The sequence below is a fragment of the Acinonyx jubatus genome, chromosome A2 (assembly GCF_027475565.1).
Source record: "Acinonyx jubatus isolate Ajub_Pintada_27869175 chromosome A2, VMU_Ajub_asm_v1.0, whole genome shotgun sequence".
Lineage (NCBI taxonomy): Eukaryota > Metazoa > Chordata > Mammalia > Carnivora > Felidae > Acinonyx > Acinonyx jubatus.
The window spans coordinates 52,110,060-52,136,631 of NC_069383.1; the positions used below are offsets into that span (position 1 = coordinate 52,110,060).

A 26,572-nucleotide genomic window follows, 5' to 3' on the forward strand; every position below is an offset into this window, starting at 1 on the left:
AAAGAAATAGCCTGAATAGTATTATACCTGGTTCAGATTGTTCAACAGATTCCAAGTGAACCCAAACCCTCCTCTTCTCTTAAAGACAAGCTGCTTTAGGCAATAATTTCCTCCCTGCCCTCCCTACCTGTCTGTCTCCTGCTTCTCTCTGGAATATACGTGGAAAGGCATGAGAAAACAGGCAAAGTAGGAGTTCATCACATTTGTTCCTTCCCTGTTTATACTCTGTGTTTCTCCCAGCTAGTAAAACAAATAAACAGAAAATGCCAGTTCTTAGCAGTTTGTCCCAGCTCTATTGTATGAACAGCTATTGTTCTCTAGTGGTAGAGAGAAACGACTGTTTAAAGACCCTCCTGACACTTTTCTTGGCTTCCTTTCCAAATCCCATCCCTCACACCGTCTCCCTACTTCCCTCCAAATTGGGACCATCCACTTTTTCAGAACTTTATGTCTTCATATTTCTGTTCATTGTACTGCTTGTGAAGGAGTCAAGTATAAACTACGACCAATTTCTGGAATGTTCTCTCTGTAGATGGTATTTTTAAACTTACATTAGGAGACTGTGAACCTTAGTTTGGTTGTTTTCTGACTTTCTTTCTTTCTTTCTTTCTTTCTTTCTTTCTTTTCTTTCTTTCTTTTCTTTCTTTTCTTTCTTTTCTTTCTCTCTCTTTCTTTTTAGCTATTCTAACTTATTTTTATGTGCATTTTGTTACATTGGATAGCAGAGAAATTTCTTGATCTCGTATGTTCTTTCCCAGCTTCTCTGTGAAGCTGGAAACAGGGTTCACCTATAGCACTACTTTGATTGCAGTACATTTTTAGCAATGTCTAGAAGTACACGTATGAGATAACTGTGTCAATTATGAAGATTTTTTTTGACCAAAATTACCCCAGAATTTATCTGAAACATCCAGATAATTGCAGGAGAATATCATTTTGTTTTAATTTGAAAGTATTCTGATAATAGCTGTAATCCTCACCTCCATTTTGCATGTGCAGGCACATACTGACAATTCCAAAACAGTACCATAGTGCTGAGTTGAGACTGGCCTTGTGTTTTTCTGACCAGTCACACTTTTGTTTTTGTAATTTATAATGATTATTAGCTCCAGTCCCATGCTTCTAGTCACAAGAACCCATACAAAGCAGAATGCTTACTTCACTGACAAAAGAACCTTAAATGTGATCATGGGAATGACAAGCACATTTCACCACATTGAAAGCAGATTTTCTAGGAAGACATTGACTTCCTATCATGTACACAGTTAAAATGCTATGTAGAGAGACCTGCTCCCCAGGCAACAGCAGTGACTATCTTCTAGGCTTATTGAGAGGTCTTATCTTCAGTATGGATAGGGTTGGGTTTGAAGAACATTCCCTTTGTGGTGTGAGGATGGATTGTTTCCATTTTAGAGGATGTGGATATTGTGGATTGGATGTGCCTAGAGATCCATTGCACTTCCAGCCTCCCCGGACTCCAGAGGCTTAAATGTGGCCATTTCCTAGCCTCCCTTGCTCCTAAGATGCAGATGTTATTTAGCTCCAATCCAGTTACTTGAGAGCTTGCCTCAAAATTGAGTTGTAACACTGAGATATCCTATATTCTCCAAGTATATTATTAAACATAAAAAAAGTTTTAAATAGTTATGAAAGAACTAAGTTATGTGGGGAGAGAAGTAGGCTGTGAATATCCTGCTTATAACCCAAACAGAGGTGGAAGCAGTGTGGTCTGGAGCAGATGGCTCTGATGGAATATTCTAGATTCTGGAGCTTCCTAACTGAGGCAAAGGTAGCAGCATTCTTGATGGGCTGTTTCTGTGGTGAGGTTTTGAGGGGGAGTTATTTCTGGAAACTCAACATAGGGTGTACTGTTTTATCACTTAATCCCAAAGAGTTTATCCGTTAATGAATTCTTTTCTGCATGAAGCAACCGGAACAGTTTCAAGACCTGAAATAAGAACTCTGACCACCTGCAGGACCATGGGAGAAACAGTGCTAAGTTAGAAATCTTGCAACTACATATTGGGTCTCCTGAGTCTCAGAGATGGAAAATGCAGGCCTCCATGAAGTGTTTCCCCTCATCCAGCTCCTTCCATGGGTCCATTTAAAATAATGGAGAATGGTCCTGTGGGAAATTTAGGGCAACATTCTCAGAGATATAAACTATTGGAATGGAAGCTGGGGTCTCATAGTGTGAAGGTACATAGAGCCATAGGACTCCCTCAACTTACCAACAGGAATGTCATCTCAGAGCATTTCTCCGAACCTTCTTTCTCAAAGGATACTCTCTTGGGATGGTTCAAAAGTAATAGAGAATGTATTAGTAATACATACTTAAAGTAATAGAGAATTCAGTTTCAGTTTTCTAAAAACACGAAGAAGATTTATAATCTTACAAAATAAGAAGGCCAAAGATAAGGCACCTCTACAGAAAGTTAATTCTGCAGCTCAGTTATGTCAATAAGAGCCAGGATGGCTTTGATTTATGGACCAGCTCCCCCATGGTTGTTAGATTTCCACCCTAACTCAGGTTGCATACAAACACATTGACATCCTTTCAAAGACAGTAATTTTTTTACTTTATCATTCGTTAATGAACTCTCCACCCCCACTCCCCCATTTCCTCCTATTATAAAAACTATAGCAATAAGTAACTTTGGACATCTGTCTTTGTTCATATGTATAGATTTAACTGTTGAAGTCCTGGAAATGGAATTTCTTGGTCAAAGCAAGCATGCATTTGGAATGTTGGCAGCTCTTATCAAATTGTCTTCCCAAGAACTGTATCAATTAATAATGTGTGAGAGGGTATGTTTCCTCAAAGAGGGGTGTGCTTTTACAGAAGATGTACAGGGATTGCTACTGTAAAGAGTAGATCAGAGGTACCTGGGGCAGAGGAATATGTTTGCTTAAATTTGTGGCCTCTCCATCTGGCCTCGGGACAGAATGAAAGAGACTGTCTTTCCAAATTGAAAACCCATGTTTGCAGCCAAAGTACTGGGCTCTTTGTGGTTTGCTCCATAGGACTGGAACCCAAGGCAAGTGAAAACTGAGCCACAAGGCAAAGCAGGTTAATGAATGGACCCCAAATAAGTCTAGAGAATTCTGTTGTTTCTATTAAGCTGATATAAGTTATGGAAGCTGTTTTCACAGAGCTTCCAAACTCTGATGAGCTCACCAGAAGTGTTTTTCAAAATACCAATGGGTCTAATTGTTTCAGTGTTAGTTCAAGGAAAATTGGTTTTATCTTCAAATAACTTTAAAGTTCAAATGTTGAAATACAACTTTTCCCCTTATGGAATTCCCCTTATGGAATTATGGAAGGTTTTGCATAATTGGGAAGTATAAAGACTTACGCTTTATAAATATATTTTAGCACCTTTGCTAAAGGTGTTTTATCTTCTGTGTTTTATCTTCTTTCCTTCCAACAGGCCACAGGCTACCTTCAGGCCCCACTGTGACAACATTCCTAGAGCAGTGTGGTTTGCAGGCATGTTTTTACCCTGGTACTTCCTTTCCCATACCCTTTGATGGCCATTTTATTTTATTTTTAGGAGATAAACTAGGATAGATGGCCCCAAATATAGTAATGACATCCCTTAATCATAGTGCCTTGATCAGTTAATGTTGGAGAGTTATCTCAGACACAACCACAGGTCACATTCTGAGCCTTCAAAACCACTCCATACAAACTCAGCTTTTCAGATCTAGATAGTTTTCTTACTCTCTTCAACTGGGCCTCTTGGTAACCCATATCAGCTTTCTCAATGAACTCAATTAGCAGGTGAACTACCCTACTGAAATTTATTTTAGCATACATTTGCCATATGCTATGGACATTCTTGATTCATAAATTGAGATATGTTAGGATTAGGTTTTGCACAAGTACCATAAAACCTGATGAATGAGGACTTACCCAAAGGAGAAACTTATTTACTCCATGTGAAATGAAGTCTTGGTTTAAGCAAATCAGGGCTCATATAGCACCTTAAAATGCCACCAAGGGAAGAGGTCTTTCTCTTCCTGCTCCATCATCCTGAGGATGATTGATATACCTTCAGCATCAAGCTCAAATTCTGGTCAGGAAGAAAGAAGAAACAGAAGAAGCATAACCAACTAACCTGAATTTATGTCTTACTCACCAGGTCTCACATGGCCTCAACTAGCTGCAAGGGACTCTAGCAAGGTAACTTTTAGCTTTCTAGCTTCTCTGGTAGGGAGGCAGGGAAGGGAGGGTCTCAAGTGAGCCAGTTTACACTGTGTACCTAGTAGGCTTGTGCTTTCTGGAATCTGGTCTTACTCATTCCAGATTTTTTTGTTTGTTTGTTTTTTGTTTTTTTGTCATTGATCACTGAGAGACAAGAGCTACCACTTCCCCTTCTGCTGTTGCAATGGCACAATGAAGACCAAGGTGTAAACAGACTTTGTGTTTTGCTTAGAATCTTTCCTAAATAACAGAATGAGCACAATGACCAGATGTCAGAAAGCCTGCATTTTCATCTTGTGTTATTTATCCTAAAATGTCTCATCACTTCAGCTCTCTGAGTCCTAGTCTCCCATCTATAAAATGGAGGAATTGGGCTTCAACCTTCCATTCTTCCCCCTTGCATAGGATTGCAAATGTCTGCTTTAAACCAGCTCTCTCCCATATTACCATCAGGAATTGCAGATGCCTGGCCAAGACAGGAGAACTCACCATGCTGCCCATCATCCTAATCTCCTCTATCTCCTGGTAATCTGATAGGACCTCCCGGCACTTGGTCAAGGAAAACTGAGGGGTGTTTAATAAGAAGGTAGGACTTGTGTCGTGAACTATGTTTCTCATTGCCCCTATGTGACTTGTGCTTTAAAGGTATGGACTAGTCCAGTCTTTCTTATTGGAACTGCAAGCCCCTCTTCAGATAGTTGTGGCTTCTCTGGGATCACAAGAATAACCCAGACGTCAAGCCACTGAAATGGTATTATCTACCAGCTTTTCATTGCCTCTTGGCCCAGCATGTTCCAAAAGGCTGCCTTAGAGGCAGAGCCTCCACTCTTGACATAAGAAGACTTTCCCAGGCCTGCACCTGTAAGTATAGCCCCTACTTAAATCTGTGAAATATCACTGAAGATAGAAGTATCCCTGTATTCAAATGAACACAATTACTATAACTCCTCTAAATAACTTGGCACTCATCTGGGGGCATGGGGCTTATGGTTAATTTTCAGATATTTTCCACAATGATTGTCACTGGTTTCTTCTTTCAACTTCATTAGACTAGGCATTTTTTACTTTGTATCTAGTTTACCTACATCACAGATATAAAGTGGTTGGTCACATAAATTCTGTTTAGCACAACTTAGTCAGAGGGTGGGCTTTAGTCAGAGGGTCCCTTTAGACCATGACTATCCTGTAAGAAGTTCAAGCCCTCTCTTCTAGTGGGTAGTCCATAAGAGAAGGTGGGCATGCAAGACACATTAGTGCAGGACTGATCAGAGACTATGTCTCCAAACACAATGGGTTCAGAGGGTAACAGGCTGACCCTGTGGGTGGGAGAGGAGAGTCCTCTGCAGCCATGGCTTTGGGGACAGCCTAGAGCTGAGTGCTGAGACTCTTGGAATCTCCTAGAACGTTCTCACTTCCTCAAAATAGGTGGCTCCACCCTTTCCTCTCTGGCCCATTATGTTTATCTGGAATTTTCCATGGCATGGGGGGAGAAGTCAAAAGTGGGATAGACCAGACTCCTCTGAAACTATACATCTGAAAATTTTAGTCTCGTGCTGCCTTTTTTTTGTCTGACAGTCTGAAGAGACAGAGAACAAAGGAGATCCTAGCAAGAGTTCTTGATAAGGTGCTCGTAGATGGAATTCAGGATGTCTATGAACTTGAATGAAAAAATGTCTTTGTTGTCACTACTCTAACTAAAGTTTAGTTTTTCCTTCATTTAGGAAAGTGGCAATGGCCACAGCCATGTTAGCAGTTCCTCTGACTTGGACATCAATAGAAATTATAATAAGTTTCACATCACATTGAGGTTGAGGCAGAAACCTCAAAATAGCACTACACTCATGAAACTTTGAAAGTGTGCTGATTATTAGACCCACCACTAGATTTTAGTAAAGGTCATTCATGCATTAATAAAGAAGTATATATTTGATTATATCACAAATATTTGACAACTGTATTTTGATATTAAACTTTTCTTTGTAATCCTGTGTTTTTTGTTACACATGTAAAAACATTTTTATAAGAAAGGATTTCATGTCACAAAGCAGTTCACTGCACAAAAATAAGTTTAAGGACCCCTGTCCTGGGGATACAATTTGTAGAACACATATTGAATATAGATGGAGGAAAAACACACTTTAAAATTGAGAGAGATTACCTCGCTAACTAGAGTACAATAGAACTAAACGTAAACCAGTATGCAAAAAGTATTTTAATCTAACCATACTACTCCAGACCTCATTAGCATGTGGATATCAAAGGGGTCATGTTAATACTTACAACTACATTTCCTTTGTACTTGCCACCTAATGCCATGTCTCTCACTTTCCCCCATATCTCTGTTTTTAAAGGAATTCCTGAAAGTGTCTTTTGTGAGTTCATCCACAATCTTCTCATATTCTTCCTCTTTCACTCTTGTTCAAATTTATGCCTCAGAAACCTCTGGGTGGGGAGGGGGGAAGACGGTCCATCACCACCTCCTCAACACTCTGGGTACCTTCTTTGAGACCAAAGATTATCTCCTAAAGTTCCTAAATCCCAAATCCCCATTTGGATAGGGAAGTGCCACATTCCTTGAAATTCTCTACCTTACTTCAGTGAAGGAGGGAGCATATTCTCCTCCTCACTCTATACCCAGCTCCAGAAGTTGGGGCTTCCTTGACTCAAACAGTCAATTAGGAGGTTAGGGATTAATGAAGGGGGAAGGTAACATTGGGGAAGAACTAGATGAAGAATGGGATATATCCCTTGTGAAAGGTCTGAACCTTAAAAAAGTTCTCAGACCTGAGTCCACAAACAAGGCTCCAGGAAACCACATGCCAGACACTATCCTGTTCAATCCTCCCCCCCACCCCCCCCCCGTTTCTTCTCATTCCAGTTCACAATCCTCTTTTCTTTGAGCCTCAAACGATGAATTAACTCATTCACATGGATTCTTGACAGGCCTCTGCCCTTCTGATCTATCAGACCCACTAATATCTAAACCAGCAAACCCCATATGCTAAACGTTTCTCCTCTGCCCCTCCAGACCCAGCTTTACCATTTTCTAGAAACCCTGCTTGCACCCAGGGTGCCTGAACATTATAAATAGCATCAACAGGTGCCCCCAACCCTTGATTCTGACAGAAGATGTTTCAGTCATTGGGAGATAATCGGGAAATAATCAGGAGATAATAGGGAGAAGAAGAAGCAAGGGTCTTTATTTCTTCCAACTTGCTCCCTGCCCAGTCACCATCAGCTGTAGACACCTTTAGTGAAGACATGGCATCTATTAGGTAGCTTTCTCTTAGATCTACAGGTAAATTTCTCTGGATTCTGGTAATAACTCCTTTCTCTTACCCTTTGGCCTAATGGGTAAGAGCCCTTGCTGTTGCTGACCTCGGAGTACAAGCCCTTGCTTCACTTAACCCTGCCTGCACCTATATAAGCAGTTCCTCTACTGAGCTCTCCTCAATTCCCCATGTGAGTATGCTGCCTGCTGCCGAGATCCCGACTGATCCACTTGACTGCATCACCTCGGCTGCAAATTTTAAACTTTCCATCTTGTCCCTGTTGTGTAGGAGGAAAACAAAAGAAAACAATATTGCCCCGCCAGTTCTGTGATGGTGCTCTGTCCTTCATGATATATGTCGCAGTCAAAAGACAAGACACTGGCAGTACATCTCCTGCCCAGTGACCTGTAAGCATGAGCCACATAGCCCCCGTGCAGAGACTGACTCCTAGCTGTGAGCCCCGGTGACAACTATGCAGAGTTTTCTGTATCCTTATCTTCCTCTCAGTACAGACTTCCCAGCATGGAAAGGACTGAATTAGACCCCTAAAAACGGCTCTGACTGCTGAGATCAAAGAGGGAAAATTGGACAGAATAAAAAACACAGATTATAACATCACCAAAAAGGCCAGGAAAGAGCCTAGTCAATATTGTGGGAATGATGTTCCCAGAACCTAAGACTGGAGAAGACTTCAGAGTTTGTGTGCCTGAGTCAATCCCAGTAAATGGTTCTGCTGCTCAGATAAGCTTATTTCTAGAACTACATTTCGTGAATCACTCACCTTCCAGAAATCTTGTTGCAAAAGTGATCATTTCTGTCATCATTCCCATCCTTGTGCATGATGAACACCTTCACTGCAGGAAAGACATTGTGATCAGTGCTCCCATGGGGGTAGGAAAAAGTAGGGAAATTTTAGTGCTGCCCAGATGGACTCTGGTGTCATTGATCAAGCGAAAACAGTAATGCCTAAAGCAAAACAGACAGAGGCACTGAGAATAAACATTTATTTCAAAGCAGTAGTCTTTATGAAATATGCATGATATGGCTAGCTGGTAGTATAATGACTGTTGAAATATTTCTCCACCTATTTGCAAATCCATCAATCACATTATGAAGTGGCACTGTGGGCAAAACAAAAAGGAATAATGACAATTAATTGATGTCCACTGTGTATTAATCATCGTACTTGAACACATACAATTCTAATGACAGCACTACGAGATAAATGTTATTATCCCCATTTTACTGAAAAGGAAACAAACTCAGAAAGATTATAGAATCTGTCCAAGTGCACATAATAAGGGACAGGGCAGGAATCCAATTGTGAGCCTTAAGCTAAAGTGAGTGATTGGACCTCCTGACTATATATTTGAGAAAACAGGACTGAGTATACAAAATGTATCATTGCTATAAATTATGACTGAGCCAATACAAGGTCCAAATGAGGTGTAAGGAAAATAAATTTCAGACTACTCAGGAGTAGAGGGAGTTCTTGCTTCTGAGGCAGCCACAGGGATATGAGATTTGAGCTCAACTTGGAATAGTGAAGAAGGTTTGGAGATGGGACAAGTGGTGTGGGTCAACTCACAGGCATGGAAAAGTACCAGTTTTGAGCAAGTATAGCAACTTGGCTGGGGGCAAGGGTTCACACAAGGAAGTAATGGGAAATTAAGCTGGAGAAGAAAACCAAGAGATCAGCTATGAGGGAAATGACTTTAAGTCTATAGTGATTAGACTTCACGCTGTTGGAAAGGAGATGTGAAATGATCAAGCAATGTTTTAGAAAGACTGACCGGGTAGTGCTATGACAGAGGCCTGGAGAAGGAAAAGGAGCATGCCTGGAGTTATGGAGCCCAGGAAGAAGGCTGCAGTGGTCATCAGGTGCGAAGGGAGAGGAGCCTGGATCCAGGCGGTGACAGTGAGTATGAAAAGGAGTATGAAAAGAGTCATTTTGAAGGAAAAAATCAAGAGGATATGGCAACCAATTCATACTAGTCACAACTACATATTATTAATAATAATAACGGCTGGGGCGCCTGAGTTGCTAAGTTGGTTAAGCGCTGACTTTAGCTCAGGTCATGATCTCACGGTTCGTGGGTTTGAGCCCCATGTCAGGCTTTGTGCTGACAGCTCAGAGCATGGGGCCTGCTGCTGATTCTGTGTCCCACCCTCTCAAAAATGAATAAAAACATTAAAAATAATAATAATAACAGCTAACATTTATTCATTTGTTCATTTCCACAAATATTACTTAAATGTCTTCTTTGTACCAGGCACAGTTCTGGGTATATGTAAAGAACATGACAGACAAGGCTGCTTCCCTCATGAAATTTATGTGCTGATATACAGTAAATAAACATACAACAAATAAATAAGTAGAGACACAACAAACAAATGAAATGGAATTGCAGGTGGGCAATTTGTGCAATGAAGACATATGAAAGAGGGTTATGGTGCTAGACAGTGAGGGGTGGGGGTCTTAGGTCAGAATAGGTGTCCCTGAGTTTGAGACAGGTGAACAGAGACTTGAATGAAGCCAGCGAATGAGAAAAGCCCTGCAGGCAGAGAAGGCAGGAAGCACAAAGGACCGGAGGCAGCTGCATTCTCCCCATGATCAGAACAGCAGGACCAGGGTAAGGAGAGGAGACTAGGAGTGAGGCTGAGGGACAGCAGGGGCTGCATGGTGAAGGCTTGCAGACCATGGCAAGGGCTTTATACTATTTTCTAAATGAGGTAGAGATTGAAACATTTTGAGAAAGGGAAGGACATGATATGATTTACATTTTTATTTTTTTTACTTTATTATTATTATTTTTTAGTTTATTTATTTTGAGAGAGACAGAGACAGTGAGAGTGGGGAAGGATCAGAAAGATGGGGAGAGAGAAAGAGAATCTCAAGCAAGTTCTGAGCTACCAGTGCAGAGCCTGATGCAGGGCTCAAACTCACAAAACCATGAGATAATGACCTGAGCTAAAACCAAGGGTTCAAAGCTTAACTGACTGAGCCACCCAGGTGCCCCTGATTTACATTTTAAAAAATATCATTCTGAGCACTTGATGAGAGCTGACTACGCAGTTAAGGGTACAAGCGGGAGACCACCCAGGAAGTTGTTACAATAATCTGGGTGAGAGATGCTGGCAGCTTGGGCTGGCTGTGAAGGTGATGAGAAGCGGTAGGATTTGGGACATGTTTGATGGTAGAATGAACAGGACCTGGTGGTGGACTGGATGGAGTATATGGAACGTAAAGAAGGGAAAAAATCGAGGACGAACCTCTGAGAGGTTTCTGCTTTTAGATTTCTTGAAACGTATTTTGGTGTAGGGATTATCATTGATTTTTTGATTTTCCTACAATCCAAACATCTAATCCATTAAGAAGTATAGCAGACTCTGCCTCCAAACCATATCCTGGATCTGTCCAGTTCTCACCACCTTCCCCACAACCACCTGGGTCCACACACCATCACTTCCTCATTGGACTATTGCAAAATGTCTCTCAGCCTCCCTACCCTTGCTCCTGTTCTTCCCCAACAGGCAATTCTGTAGAGAATCTAGATTCCATTGGCCTCTGCTAAAACCTTTGTAAGTAATTCCTGAAGTAAGGAGTACTTAGAATAAAATCCAAATTTCTCAGTCGAGTTTACAAAATCTTACCTAATTTGGCCCCCATGGCTTTGCTAACTGCAGCTCACAACACCCCTTCCCTTTTCTCCTTGTGTCTTCAAGGCCCATCCTTCATATGATTCAGCTCTCAGCTTCTATGTGACCTCCTCAGTCAGCCTTCCTGCTCACCCAAGTCACTATTTACTTTATGGGGTTTTTGTTAGTTTGTTTTTGTTTTGTTTTGTTTTTTTTCAGTCACTGTTTACTTTGAAAGGAAGAGTCTAATTTCCTCCCCCTTGAATCTGGGCTGGACTTCATGACATACTTGAGTAGTCAACTGCAGCAGAAGTGACACTGTGGCACTCCTGAGGCCAGGCTCCTGGCAGTGTCTGCCTGGGCCTCTTGGAACATTCCTGCTTGGAGCCCCGAGCTGCCTTGCAGGAAATCTGGCTCCCCCGAACCCTGCCATGCTGGGCAGCCGGTGTATAGGCACTCTAGGCAATAATCCCAGCCTTCAAGCCACCCCACCTAGGCACCAGACATCCACACAACACCAGCCATCAGCTGAATACCATCCAGATAACGCCATGAGGAGCAGAAGATTCTCCCAGCTGAGCCCTCCCCAAACTCCTCACCTCAAAATTGCAAGATAAAACAGTTGTTTTATTCAGCTACTAAGTTTGGGGAGAGTACGTTATATAGCAATAGATAACTAGAACACCATCACGATATTTTAATTCTTGTATAACACCACTATCTGATATTTTTCTTGTGTATCTAGTTACTCTATATGCCATCTTTCTACCTAATCTACCATATGTCTATCTATCCTCTTTTTATCTATCATCTGTCTATCCATTTACTGTCTATTTTTCCTCTACTAGAATATCAGCTTGAAAAGAGCAGGGGCCTAATCTGTCTTGTTTATTGATGTATTTCTGATACCTAAATCAGCAGCTGCACACAGGTAAGTGCTCCATGAACTCTGCTGAACAAATAAATCTCAGCATCTCTGGATATCCAACCCCGAAGGGCAGCAAGGGTGAGATGAATACAACACACACACACACACACACACACACACACACACACACACACACACACTTACATGCAGAGAAGAAAATCTGGGTGAGTATTTAAAGTATCATCCTCCAGATTCACAGAGCTGGTAAAAAACAGAGCCTGGGTTTAAACCCAGAGAATTTGACTTTCTGTCTATACCATAAAATACCTATGCTCTTCTGTAAAAGATACAAGAGAGAGGGGACAGTCACTGATATTTCCAAGTTTACAAACCTTAGTAAAACAGGAAAGAAGAAAGGGAAGGAGGGCGGCCGGAGGAAAGGAAAGCCACAGGATCTCTTCCTCATCTTCACATTTTCATTTCTAATTTATCATTTCTAGGGCAGATGACTGCTATGGATTTTTTAAAAATTGTCTGATTTATTACCTTGTTTCTAACTTACTTTATTAATTTTAATAGGTTTTGGCATTCTGATAGTTTTCTTAGTGAATCATATTGATGATGAAAATATAATTTTTGATTTTCCTGTATGTTTATTGATAATTTCCTTCTCGCTTTATTGAATTAGTTAAAACTTGAAAAACAATATTTAATAATAGCAGTGCTACTAAAGGTATTCTCCTACTCTTAATTTGAGATTGCCTCATTTAATGTGTGCTGCCTGTTTCTGGTAAATGGTCTTTATCAATTTTAAGGACTGTAGTTTTATTTTATTCTTTTTTATATTGTTTTTAAAAAGCTATGATTGGTCCTGAAATTAATCAAGGTCTTTTTAGTATCTATTAATCATGCAGTTTGGGTTCTTTAATTTGCTAATGTAATGAATTATATTGATTGATTTCATTTAGTACTATCCCTATATTCCAGAATAAATTCTATTTTATCATGACTATTATTCTTTGATATGCTAATATTTTATTTTGAAATTCTACATATCTGTTCATAGGCAAAATAATTCTATGGTTTCCTATTTATGTTCTGTCTTTTTAAGATTTTTATATTAAGATAATGCTAGAGTCCCTGTGGTCTGGAATGGTTTAAATAAATATTGAGATGATCTGTCCTTTTAAGATTAGATAGAACTCAGCTGTAAAATCATCTTAGTCTGTTTCTTTTAAATAAAGGGTCTTTAATTATTGTTCCCATCTTTGTTGGTCTGTCCACATTTTATATTGCTTCTTCAATCAATTTTAGTGTATTGTTTTAAACTGAGAAATTATTAATTTCTCCCAGATTTTAAAATTTATTATCTTACATTTACACATACTATTTTTCTTAATATCTACAATCTCTTCAGGATCCATGATTAAATCTTTTTTCCCATTTCTCACATAGTATATTTTAGCTTTTTAAAAATCCTTACTCATACTTGACAAAGGTGATTTTATTGTTTTACCCAAAGAACCAACTTTTGGTTTTATTTTTCCTTTCTACTGTTTTTTCCTGTTTTCCATTTTGCTTATTTCTGCTTTTATCCTTATTATTTACCAATCTTAGCTTCTTGCATTTTATCTGGTTGTTCTTTTTACAACTTCTGATGGTTGAAAAATTTAATTTCCTCTTAGTTTTTTATTTAAAAAAATTGCAGCTCTAAATTTTCTTTTGATGAGAAACTTATTTGTGCTGATAGCCTTTTCTATGAGTTATTTACATTTCACTTCTTTCTAGATAATATATAATTTTAGTTTTAACTTGCTTTTTCATCCAAGGGTTATTTTTCTTTATTCTTCTTTCCCAGATTCATTTGGAAGTTCTACTTTTTTTTTCCTTTCTTCTAGTGGATACTTTTTCTTTTTAGCTGTCAGGATTCAACTTTTATTTCTCTACCAATATGTTAAAAATACTACTAACTACAACTTTACCCAACATGTTTTACTTCCTCACTCCTCCATACATGTTTGGGCCTCTCGACGCTCCCAAGAGAATACAGGAGGATATCACACTGTTCCTTCCTAAATGCTTTAGTTATGTCCCTTCTAGCAAAAGCACATTTTATTAAATAACCGCAATACCATTTCAACAAACAGAATTAACAGGAATTCTTTCATGCTATCTATCATCCAGCCTATATTCGAATTTACCCATTTGACCCAAAAATATTCTTTACAGCTGGTTTGTCCAAAGTGTAATTCAGTCAAGGATCACTAATTGCATTTGGTTGTTTTGTCTCTGGAATCTCTTTGAATCTGGAATGGAATCCCCACCCCCAACTTTATTTCAATGGTTGTGATTTGTGAGACACTGGGCCAGTTGAATTATATAACATCCAATCTCCTGGGTTACTTCCTTGTGGTTTTCCTTATGTTTTTCCCTGTATTTCCTATAAACTGAAGTCAGATCTAAAGGCTCAATTAGATTTAGGCTAAGCATTTCCGACAAGAGGTTTTCACAGATGATGCTATACACTGGCCTGTTGCACTACATCAGTGGGCAGATAAAATCTGTTGTCCACTGTTTCTGTTCTACGATCCAGTGTTCACTGGATCAGGACAGCGATAACTTGTTCCTATGTTGTAATGTTCTATTTCCCTAGTTATGACCAGTAGGTAATTTGTGAAATGATATTCCAGTGACATGTAAATATCCAGTCCTCCATTCATCTTTCTCCTAATTGCATTAGCATCCACTGACAATCTTAGCTCGAATGAATTTTTCATTATGGGTTGAAAGATAGCAATTTTCTACTTTTATCATTTATTCAACATCTAAAGTTAGCATTATTCTCTAAGAAGAGCTATCCCTCATCATCAAAGAACTACTGGGTTATTCTAATACAGAAAAGCAGGATAAGTAATTCTTTAATTCCTTCTGCTTCATAACCAATTTTCTGAGGAAGAAGCAGGGCTAGGAACTACTGCCATATATAACTTCCTCTTTTCTAATTAAAAAAAAAAGCAAATTGGCATTCTCTTTTGTGTATCTTCCTTCCTGCCTGCCTGCCTTCCTGCCTTTCTTCCTTCCTTCCTACCTACCTACCTACCTACCTACCTAGAAAATAAGCAACTCCTAATATCCAAGAATAATCTGACTCTCACAACTGGTCCTCAGCTGTAGCTGACCGATTGATCTAATGATTACAGCTAAGCCATGGTGTTCACCTGTTGGACATAAAGAATCTTGCATAACATCCTCTTCAGACAAAGTCATATTGCAATCCACAGAATACCACTCTCTTCTCTTAGCTAATATAAGTGACTTCTGCTGCTTTGCTCCATTCTGCTTTTCCTATACATAACACTTATTAAGGTACTCAGTCACAGTATTACCTCCACTTTCTGACAACACCCAATCTAGAACAAATTTCTGCTTCCTTAGACTCACCCACAAATTATCCAACTAAAGGCCAAATCTGAGAATAAGTTCCTTCTAACACCCTTTTATGGAAATGCCTCCTTTAGTGCTCCCCCAAGACTCCTTCCCCATGGTATATATTCTCCCTTGCAAGAGGAAGAAAAATAAATTCAACTTATTCAGGTACAGGTGTTCCTTGTGGTCTTTTGATGAAGGAAATTGAAGAATAAAACATATTTCATATATGGGGTGTTTCAATATGGTGTTTTTCGATCAGTTACAGTTATTTCAATCAGTTATTCTTTTGGATGCTTAAATTGTCCCAATTCTGTTGGTTGGAGAGCCTTCAAACCAGATTATGTGACTCTTTGACAGAACACCATCAGTCTCTGAAAGCATCCTGTGTTTTGGCATACAAAGATGTCCCAAGCTCACCTGGTATCTTTCCTGCCCCAGATCTGGATAAAATTTAAAAGAATTATATAAGGCAATGATTTCAAAGATGTGGGAAGTCAAACACTCTCACAGCTTGCTGGTTTAAGTTGAATTTTTACATTTTGGGGAAAAATTCTAAGGTATTTATACTGACATTTAAAGTATTCATACTTATTGACTCAACAATCCCATTTTGGGGAATCTAACAGAAAGAAATAGAAGAAGGAGAATGTAGGCATTTATGCACAAGGATGTTTACTGCAACCCTGCTGGCAGAATAGTGCAACCTGAATATCCACCCAAGAAGAGACTAAGGAGAAATGGGTACATAATGTAAAGTAGAGAATATTGGGCGGCTCTTGTTTTAAAAACTGAGCTCCAGCTATAGTCAGAAAATGCACATGAAATACTGATATACAAAAGAAACATGCTGCTGTGTGATATATATACATACATATATATATATGTATGTATATATATAGCATAGTCTAAATCTGGAGGGAAACAAAATCGCCCCATGCTTGTGTTTTTGTTTGATCATGAAGGAAGAATTTTATTACACTAACTCAGAAGAGCGGGAATGTATCCAAACCATCTCTGATTTGTTTTAGTAGGTAGCAAATACATATTTCTTTTCCATTTACCAAAACACTAACTTTGAGGAAAAATAAACAATAACCAAACTAAAAAATGGAATTTGATTTAAACAGTTTTTTTTAATTTATAGGCAATCAATAGGCAAAATAATATAGGCAAATAATATAGGCAATAATAAATGGCTAAAAGGATAGCCATTTTAGGGAGAGAGTTTCCATTTCTTAACAAGGGCCTGGGTTTCTCCCAGGAGGTTATGTCATCAGAACCTCCATCCTAAAATATCCTCTCTGCCATACTGAGTCCCAGATCTTCCAGTAAGAACTCTTGCGGTGGCTTGGATCAAGCCAGTGGTACTTCTTCACCCACTGTTACAAAGAGAGAAGCACTTGACTCCTTAAACAATGAGGAGAGAAAGTTCACCTTGCAGCATCATAGACTGCCCCATAACTAAAGTTCACATTTAGCCTTTCACCACAAAATGTACCTACATATGGAAATTTTATGGCACTGGGGACAAAACAACTCTGGATAAAGTATTTAAAGTCATTATATTTTGGTGATTTAAAAATAAATTAACAGAGCATTTCAAAGATACGGGCACTAAAGCTAAATGGAAAAGAAAACTGAAATGAGAAAAAGGTTCATCCTTACCACAGCAGAAGGACTTTCTGCCCAAAGTAATTTCCGTTTTCCGGGTGAGTGGGTTTGCATTCTGGCTAGGCTAATGCAATAGTTCTATGTATGAGTAATTTTAGAGTTCTGCTAAGCAATTCTAACTCCACTGATAAAGCCTTCTGGTGGACAAAACAGTATGTTTACCTTTATCAAAAATGCATTGCCATATGAGAGTAAATTGTGACAAACATTAAAAAAATATATTACTACTAAAGATGCTATAAACAAACCATAGCTCTGCTCGTGGCCATGAGAGCTTTCAGTAATCACATATTACATAGTTTAAGTATAATTTTCTGATGGCACAATAGCCCTGGGCAGTTTTTTGTTTGTTGTTTTTAAGACATGAAGCATTACCCAGAAAGTACACTGCCTGTCCGCCTAATGTTATAGGAACAGAAAGCCTATTAATTCCCCTCTTTCTCTGAATGCATTTCTCATTTATCTTGCAGGGATTTCAACAGAACTGAGAGGAGGTGACTCTCCTCATGTTCAATCTCATGACTTGGCTTTAAGGTCTGATGTTTGGGGCACCCATTTGTCACTAGTCCCTGCTTAAACACCCGCAATAATTGAGATACCAGGGGTGTGAGTGGGGGATGGTGAGCATCAAATCTTTTCTCCAAGCACAAATATTTAAAGTTTCAAGTTTCAGCTAAGGGCCCAAGTATTCTCTATAACCTATCAGCTTTCTTCTGTTGGTGATGGTGGGATTGGATACGCTACTTGTTTCCTTTACTTTAACTCTTTGAGAATATCCTTAGTCAAATAAGTTTTGTCTTCTGTCAAAAAAAAAATCTCTCTCTTTACTATCTATAGGAAGCACTTTTCTCCCTTCTCTTTATTCACCCCTGCCCCCACCGAACACCAGTTGGGATTGATGATAGCATTGGACCATGCACTCTATTTCCCTTCTCTGCTTAATGTAAACCCTGCTCCTGCCTTCCATTCAATGTATGGAAACCACTATGTCAGACTTGGCAAATATTTTCTCCTTCTGTCTACTGAAGCTGGCACATAAAACTCACATTCCAGGTATAAATATTTATTTTTCATTTTAAATGATTTTTAATATAAACACACTTCATATAAACCTGTACAGTGCCAAGCACATAGAAGGCAATAAATATTTATTAAACTAAATATTCTCAGTCATGAATCTGACTCTTACATACAAAGTTTGGCATGATGTTGCCAGCTGTGAATAGATGAGAAAGATGTGATAGGGTAACACAGATATGTAAAGAGTCAAGGGAACATGCAGGTGCTGCAATCAATGGGCAATTTATCAACAGCTGAGTCACTTTCCTACTGGATAGAGACCTATTTTATCCAGAAACTGGTCTCTACAGGCTCTGACTAAAGCAATTGAAAGAAATGCACACTTAAGATAATGTCTCCCAACAGATTTTAGGGTCAGTTCTATGGCATGAACTTACCTAAGCATCTAGAAAATAATTCAGGCACAGAAATAACTACTAACCTCTAGAAGTGGATAAAAATATATTCTGGATATTTATAAGAGAGCAGTAATTTCATTCATTTTATTATGAGTATATTTCTATGGATCATGACTGGCTGGTAAAACATTTTTAGTGATTGAATCTTATACTCATTTATATGGATGTTTGCAAATAATAACAACAGCAAGTGACATTATTTCTAAAGGTCCAAGAAACTTATATAATTCACAGTTTCAAAATCCTTTTTTAATGGATACAATCTAAACAGAATGTATTAGAAAAAAAATCCAAATGTTTTCTTTTAACTAAAATTTGGAGGTATGGAATAAAATGGCTGTAGCTACTCTAGTTCAAATTTCCAAAACACCCAGGGAGTTGCACAAAATCTTAGAGCCTTGATTCCTAAATCAAAAGATATTTACACACATGAGCTTCCATTGTGCACTGGCTGAGCTTTCCTGTTACCAATCCTTCCCAATTTAACATGACCTTCCTATGCTCCCCAGATGGCTAAGGATTATATGGTTTGCCCTCATTGCCTTCCTATCTTTCTACCCTTAAGCACAGAGATTTCTGCCCCTGCTGTTTTTTAACTTTTTGTTTTGAAATAATTGCAGTCATAAAAATTGGAAAACAATTTACAAAGAATGCCTCAATACCCTTTACCCAGATTCTCCAAATTTGATAGTTACTAAAATTTATTTACCCTTGTCTCTCTGTATATGTGTGTGTGTATACATATATATGTATGTATGCATATTATATATAGATATATGTTTTAATGAACATTTGAAACTAAGTTATTAGGCATGCTTTCCTTTTACTTTTAAATACTCCAATTTGTATTTTTCTAAAAATAAGGACATTCTTTTATATAACCACAGTACAAATTACCAAAGCCAAGAAATTATCATTGATACTATACTATTCGCTAATCTTCAATATGTAAACAAATTTACTATTCTTCCCACTAATGCCCTTTATAGCAAAAAGAAAAATCCAGTCCATATATCTTTAGACTCCTTTAATCTTTCGTGAACTTAACAGTTTGGTAAGTACTGGTCAGTTATTTTGTACAATGTCCCTTAATTTGAGTTTGCCTGATGTTTCCTCATGACTGGATTCCAGTTATGCATTTTGGGTAGGAATGCCACACAAGCGATGTCATGTTCTTCCCAGAGCATCAAATCAGGAGGCACATGATTTGTATTTGTTCTCTTACTGGTGTTGTTATCTTTGATTACTTAGTTTAGGTGTTGTCTGCCAGGTTTTCCCCTTGTAACATTGCTGCATTTTCCTTGAAATGAATAAATAATTTATGAGAAGGCACTTTGAGAATATATAAATACCCAGTTTTTCATCAAATTTTCATCTTTAGTGTCCATTGATGATTCTTTTCTGCTTCTTAAGTTTTTTCTTGTATCACACATTATTTCCTCAAGGTAAACTGATAATATCCTTCTTTTCCTTAGATAAAACATTTTGGAATGGTTTCAACAACTCTATAGAAATGCAATTTTTGCTGTAATAACTTTATTCATCAGACTGTTGTAAGAACTTGGTAGAAAAAAGTTAACCTGTCTAGTCCTCCTCTGCTTTATGTGTAGAATTAGAAGAGATAATTCCAATACAATTAAACTAGTCTCATAATTTAGCAAAACTGTTTAAGGATCCATTGATTAAAACGCACAACAGAGATTACTTAAAAAGACATGAATTTGATAAATCTCAAAATGAGCTTCCAGGGAAGAGGTGAAAGTGAGAAAGTTAGCAATGGCAGGCTAATGCTCTTTTTTAAATTCACAATAACACAGGCAGACCTGAATTTTCTTGGCATATTTAAGATACACATTCCCTCTAGGAAAATAGTGAGGGAGGAAGGGAGGCTCTCCATTTGAAATGAAATATTGATGACTAATTACTTTCCACACACTTTATCCTTGAATTTGCCAGAGTGACTGTTTCTTTGTTTTACAAATATTTATTTGAATCATAGGGCTTTCTCTTTTATTCAACTGTAGGGATGTAAAATTCACAGGTGGCAAACAGTGAAGAGTCATAGAGAAAGTAATAGAACTCCTACTGGACAGAAAATATTAAGTTATTCAGCCAAAGCAGAAATATATTAATTCAGTTCTCTCAAGATTACCTAAAAACTGTAAGTGGCTATATTTTCTCTGAGATTCCCAGTAGGATATGGTTTTAAGTCTTCAGTAGGTGAGAGAATATATCACCTCCATCACTTCAATGGAAGCTCTTTAATGATAGGCACAAAGCACCACGCATGTACCTGGAGAGCGCTAGCCTTCCATCTTGGCTGTACATTGTAACCACCTGGCTCCATTCCGAGATTCTGACATTATTGGTCTGGGATGTGGCCTGGCACTCAGGGCTTTTAAAAGCTCCCCAAGATTATTCTAATGGAGAGCCAAGGTTAGGAACCACTGTTTTGGAAGGTTATTATTACCTTAAGGTTCAAGAAATAAAATTCTAGTCTCCTTATTTATGCAGATTTCTGTGACTCACTATACTTTCAAGATCCCTCTACTTATGTATTTATTCTATACATATGACAGGACAAAAAAACCCAGCAATTTATCCAAGATGTTTTGTATGGTAGGGATTGCTAAAAAATTTCAGAGACTAATTGGGCTAAAAATATTTGCCTTAAGTCTCACCTTAGGGAATAATGAATTACAAGTACCTTACTTTTCCCATTTAAGTTCCACTGTGCATGGCACAGCATTGCTTCCCCTTCACATTTGTTTTCATCACTGTGATGCATTCTGTTCTTGGCAGCTTACTGAGCTGGTCTCAGGAGTGTTATTACGTTATCATTAACTGAGTGACTCCTAGCTACCAAATGCTTTGTATATAACTTCTAAAAACATATTTTAAACAGAAAATAATCATCTTTTAAAAACCTAGGAGAGAGCCAGGATTAGGTTGATTCTGGGAGGCTCCAAAATCTATCTACTGATGAAGACACTGTGGGGACATTTCCCATCTGTTGATTATTCCAAGCCATTCAGCCCACTATTTCTCTAGGCAACTGTTATTTGTTTAGAGGTGACCATCTGTTGAGGGGCTCCTGAAAAGAATAAGCATATTCCATGATGAAAGGATGGGTTAATGCTCTCTCTCCTGCTTAACATGAATAAGGAAGCATTGAGCCTTGATCTCCAAGTGGCTGCCATTTTGTGACATGAGGTATAAGAGTCTTAGTTTGAAGCCAATGCTGAGAACAACAGAAGGTTCTCAAACAGCCATCAATAGGGCCAATATTATCCATGGGCAAACAGCTTCCTAAATAAGTGATTTCAGTTTGAAGAATGACCCCCAAACAACTCCTTCCTGCTCATAGGTGCCTGAAATTCCCTTACAGGAGAAATAAAATTTTATTTAATATTTAGAATAAAGACAAAATTCAAACAGCTCAGCTCAAGGTAACTCACTGACTCACATCCAATGTTTGACATGACAACATTTTCTGGGAGCAGGTTTAAAGGTGAACACACTGAAAGACAGATGGCAGGAAGGAAATTAAAAGGTGATGGGAAAAGGTATGCTGGCTGGTTCTAGGACTGTCACCAAGAGAGACTGTGGAATCTTCTTCAGCAATATATTTTAGTTGAGATAGTTTACATATTAATCCTACTTGATAAAAAAATTAAAGTGGCCTAAGTGATTTCTCAGGGATTATTTTTTTTACTTTTTTTGGGTGTACATTTCTACCAATTTTAACACATGTATAGATTCAGGTAACCGCCATCAATCACCATCACCATCATGACCATACAGAATAGTTCCATCACCTCAATAAATCAACAAATGCTACACTTTGGTAGTTACACCTTCCCCCACCTATAACCCAACTATCCCCCTATAACCTAACTGGCAACCTCTGATCTGTCTTGCAGCACTTTTGTCTTTTTGAGAATATCAAATAAATGGGATACTACAGTAGTAAATTTCCAAGACTAGCTTTCTTTTACTAAGTATAATGTCTTTGAGATTCATCCAAGTTGTTGTGTGTATCAATAGTTTGTTCCTTTTTATTGCTGCATGGTATTTCATTGTCTGAAGCTACCATGGTTTGTTTATTCATTCATTAGTTGAAGGACATTTGGATGGTGCAAATGGATATCCTTATCTTGTTCTAATCTTAGGGGCAAGTATTCAATCTTTCACCAATGAGTGTGCTATTAGCTGTAGGTGTTTGAAGAATACCCTTATCAAGTTGAAATTGTTCCTTTTTGTTGTTGTTGTTCAGTCTTGCTTCAGGCTTATCTGATTTTTAAATTTTAATTTAATTTAATTTAATTTAATTTAATTTAATTTAATTTAATTTAATTTTCACTGAAGTATAGTTGACACACGATGTTACATTAGTTTCAGGTGAGGCATATCAGTTTCATTGCTCTTTCAAAAAAACAAGCTTTTGTTCCACTGATTTTGTTTTTCTGTTTTCAATTTCCTTAATTTCTGCACTTGATTATTTCCTTTCTTCTACTTGCTTAGGTTTAATTATGCTCTTGTTTTCTAGTTTCCTAAAAAGAAAGTTTATTGATTTAAGATCTTTTTCCTTTTCTAATACAGCTGACCCTTGAACAACATGGGATAAGAGGTGCTGACCCCTGTGCAGTTGAAAATTTGCATATAACTTTTGACTCTCCAAAAGCTTAACAACTAATACTCTACTGTTGACTGGAAGCCTTACTGATAACACCATCAGTTGGTTAACCCATATTTTGTACATCATGTGTATTATATACAGCTAGAGAAAAGAAAATATTATTAAGAATGTCATAAGAGAAAATACATTTACATTACTGTATTGTATTTATTGAGGAAAAATCCAGGTATAAGTGGACTTCACAGTTCAAACCTATGTTGTTCAAGAGTCAACTGTATAGGAATTTAATGGTGTAAATTCTCCTCTAAGTACTTACTTCTTCAGAGTCCTCCTTATTGCGTTCTTTCCAGGCTTTACAGCTGCGTTCAGTGGGAGAAACATGATGGAGTATCCCTATTCAGAACCAGCTAATCGTTTTAAATACAATTTTTCCAGGAATCTTCTTTCAAAAAAAAATTGTCTCTATTTCATATCAGAGCACACATAACCTTCATTATTTAAACAAGATAAAAGTGTGGAACTTTTCTGGTGATTTGCCAGAAGTACATGCTTAAAGCAAATGCTTACCATGATAAACCTTTTTCATGATTAGTGCTTAGCTTTTGCGTAGTTTATTATTAATTATTCCTCCAAACTCTTCTGTTAGAGGATAATATATTGTTAACTATTCTTAAGAAGAGCAAACCAAGGCCTTCACAAGAGAAATATTTTGGCTGGAGTCTTCACTGATATATCCCCTAGCTCAGAGATTCTTTCCTCCGTTGTGACCAGTTTATTAATAAGCACAATAAAGGCATTCTTTATTCCTGTTACAGTTTTTGATCTCCAGCATTTTTTCATGGTTCTTTCTTAGGATTTCTGTCTCTCTGCTTATATTGCCCATTTGCCCTTGCATGTTGTCTACTTTACCCCTTAGCATATTAACCATATCATGTTTAAATTCCTGGTCTGATCATTCTAACATTCCTACCATGTCCAGTTCTGATGCTTGTCCTGTCTCTTCAAGTTGTGTTTTTAGCTTTTGGTATGCCTTGTGATTTTTTTCTTGAGAGCCAGACATGATGTACCAGGCAAAAGGAGCTTCTGTAATAAGACTTTGGTAATGTGGTGGTGAGGTGTGGGGAGGGAAGTGTTCCATTGTTCTATGATTAGCTTGGGGTCTTTTAGTGAGCCTATGCCTCTGAACTGTGAACTTCATTAAGTGTTTCTCAGGTTTTTGTTCCTCCCCTAGGTGCAACAGGAGGGCTGGCAAGGGCTGGAGTTGGGTGTTTCCCTTCCCCGGGGTCACCTAGTCTCTTACTATACCCCAGCAGGTTACACTCTGGTTAACTAAATTTCCCTGTGGGCAGGCTTGTTAAGAAAGAGTGCTCTGGTACATTTCACCAAGAGTGTCTTTCCCCTTCCTCTGCCAGAAGTTGTTGAGGGGACTTTTTTCCTCCTATATTTGTTGTAGGAATTTGGCTTACCAGCTTGCTCCTGGAGGTAAATCTCAGAATATTGTAGGGACCCCTATGAGTGAGTCAGGAGTCTTTCACTCTCCCAGTTGTCCACACTGAGTCTCCAGCAATTAATCAGTTACAGATCAGGTTTTCCTTCCCGGGCCAGCTTCTGTGATGATTTCTCCCTGGGATTCTGTGTTCTGATGCCCTGTATTCAGCTGTCTCTTCAGTCTCAGGGCAGGGGTTTGCCCTGTATCCTTCTCCTCTTATGGATCCAAGAAGCATTCTTGATATTTCAGTCTGTTCAGCTTTTCACTTATTGTTTGGATGAAGTGGCAACTTCTAAGCTCAGTACATATGGAACTGGAGGCTCCTGGCTGGAGCCTCTGAAGTCTCAGTCTATGTCCCCAATTCAAATGACACAAGAGAAAAATGTGGCTTCTCTGTGGATCTGAAGACTGTTGCTCTTTACTCTTCTTTGTCAATGATACAAGGATACTTTATCTGTCTCTCTCAACCACCCTGGTATGATTTAATATTCAGTATTTCCATTTGCTAGGAAGGCATCATCCATGCTGCTAATCTATCTTTGTAATCAAGGTCAAGTTTCTCTTTTCTAATCCATATAGAAATCAATTTAATAATGCACATTACTCAGATGGATGTGTGATGCCCGGCCCATATATCAGACCCTTAAATTCCATATTTTGTCACAATGATTCAGGCTTTGTACTTCCAGGCCCTCAATTGTATTTTGTTTTTATCTCCTTCTTAGTAAAGATGGACAACAGGGAATCCCCTGTTTTTCCTACCAGAATCACCAGATTTTTCCTTCACTATTACAATTTTATGATTTAATCTTCATGGTTGTAATTATAATAGTAGAGCTTTGGGACTTGTTTCTGAACATTTGAGCAAATTAAAATAAACCTACCAACTAGAGAGGTCCATTCTGCCACTGAGCACCTTAGAGAGAATTGCCATGTATGTTTTGTCCCTAGAATACCAATTTTTCAAGAATTTTAACCCATAGAAAAGTAAATTAAGCCCTAACATGTTTGTAAACCTCATTTAGACTTCCTTAGGTGATTTATAAATCCCCCCTGAAATCCTACAGCATCTTCATCATAACCATCAATCACATTTGGGGAACAGATGTGCAGAAGTGACAGTTTGTAGAGAATTCTGGTTAGCAGAATGTCAGCTAATCAAGAGTTCACTCTCCAGGCAGTGTTTCAGGCACCAGGAGGAATTTATTTAAATACTGACACAGATGACAATGCCTTCATCTGAAATACATGTGCACCCACTGACCTGTCTGAAACTTCTCTATTGTGCCTGCGCTCAACTCCAGGCAACATCTTGGCCACAGATTGCCACCACCTGGATCATAATTTTAGAAAAACATGATGCTTAGTAAAACTGAGATGCTTATGATACCAGGAGCTGTCCACATCATAATATACATGCAGTGAGAAGAGACATGAAATTACCTTTCCCAGAGAAGCTCTGATTTCCTCGTTGATGCTTGCTTCCTGTACCAATTGCTTAGACAGCAGCATGGTTCATCTCTTCCTTGTCATCCAAGCATGAATGGCTAAGAGCCAGAGCAATCTTGAATTTTACGTATATCCTAAATGACAGAAAAAGTAGAAAAGCCTGTAGTCACCAGTACTTACGCTTACCAGGACCCTCATGTGGGGACATCATTGTGCCTGTTCATCTGCCATGGCATTTCCTGCTTCAATGGTTTTTTTTCAGCCTTCTATACCTATTCAGATCATTTGTATATACCCATATGCATGTGTGCACATCTTCCACCATCCAATGGCAGCATATAGTTTTAAGAGCTTGGAAAATGCTGTGTGGATTCTTTGGGAAACTTACTTACTCCTTTTGAGCTTCTGTTTCCTATAAAATGGGGATAATG

At 38.3% G+C, this 26,572-nt stretch overlaps 1 long non-coding RNA gene across 1 annotated transcript; it reads right to left on the reverse strand.

Moving 5' to 3' along the window:
- Window positions 1-644: 644 nt before the first annotated feature.
- LOC128314768 (uncharacterized) lies at window positions 645-26,274 on the reverse strand. Its single transcript, XR_008296800.1, has 3 exons — window positions 26,136-26,274; window positions 8,261-8,445; window positions 645-4,076 (listed from the first exon to the last, which is right to left on the reverse strand). It is a non-coding gene; the product is annotated as an uncharacterized LOC128314768 (long non-coding RNA).
- Window positions 26,275-26,572: the final 298 nt, after the last annotated feature.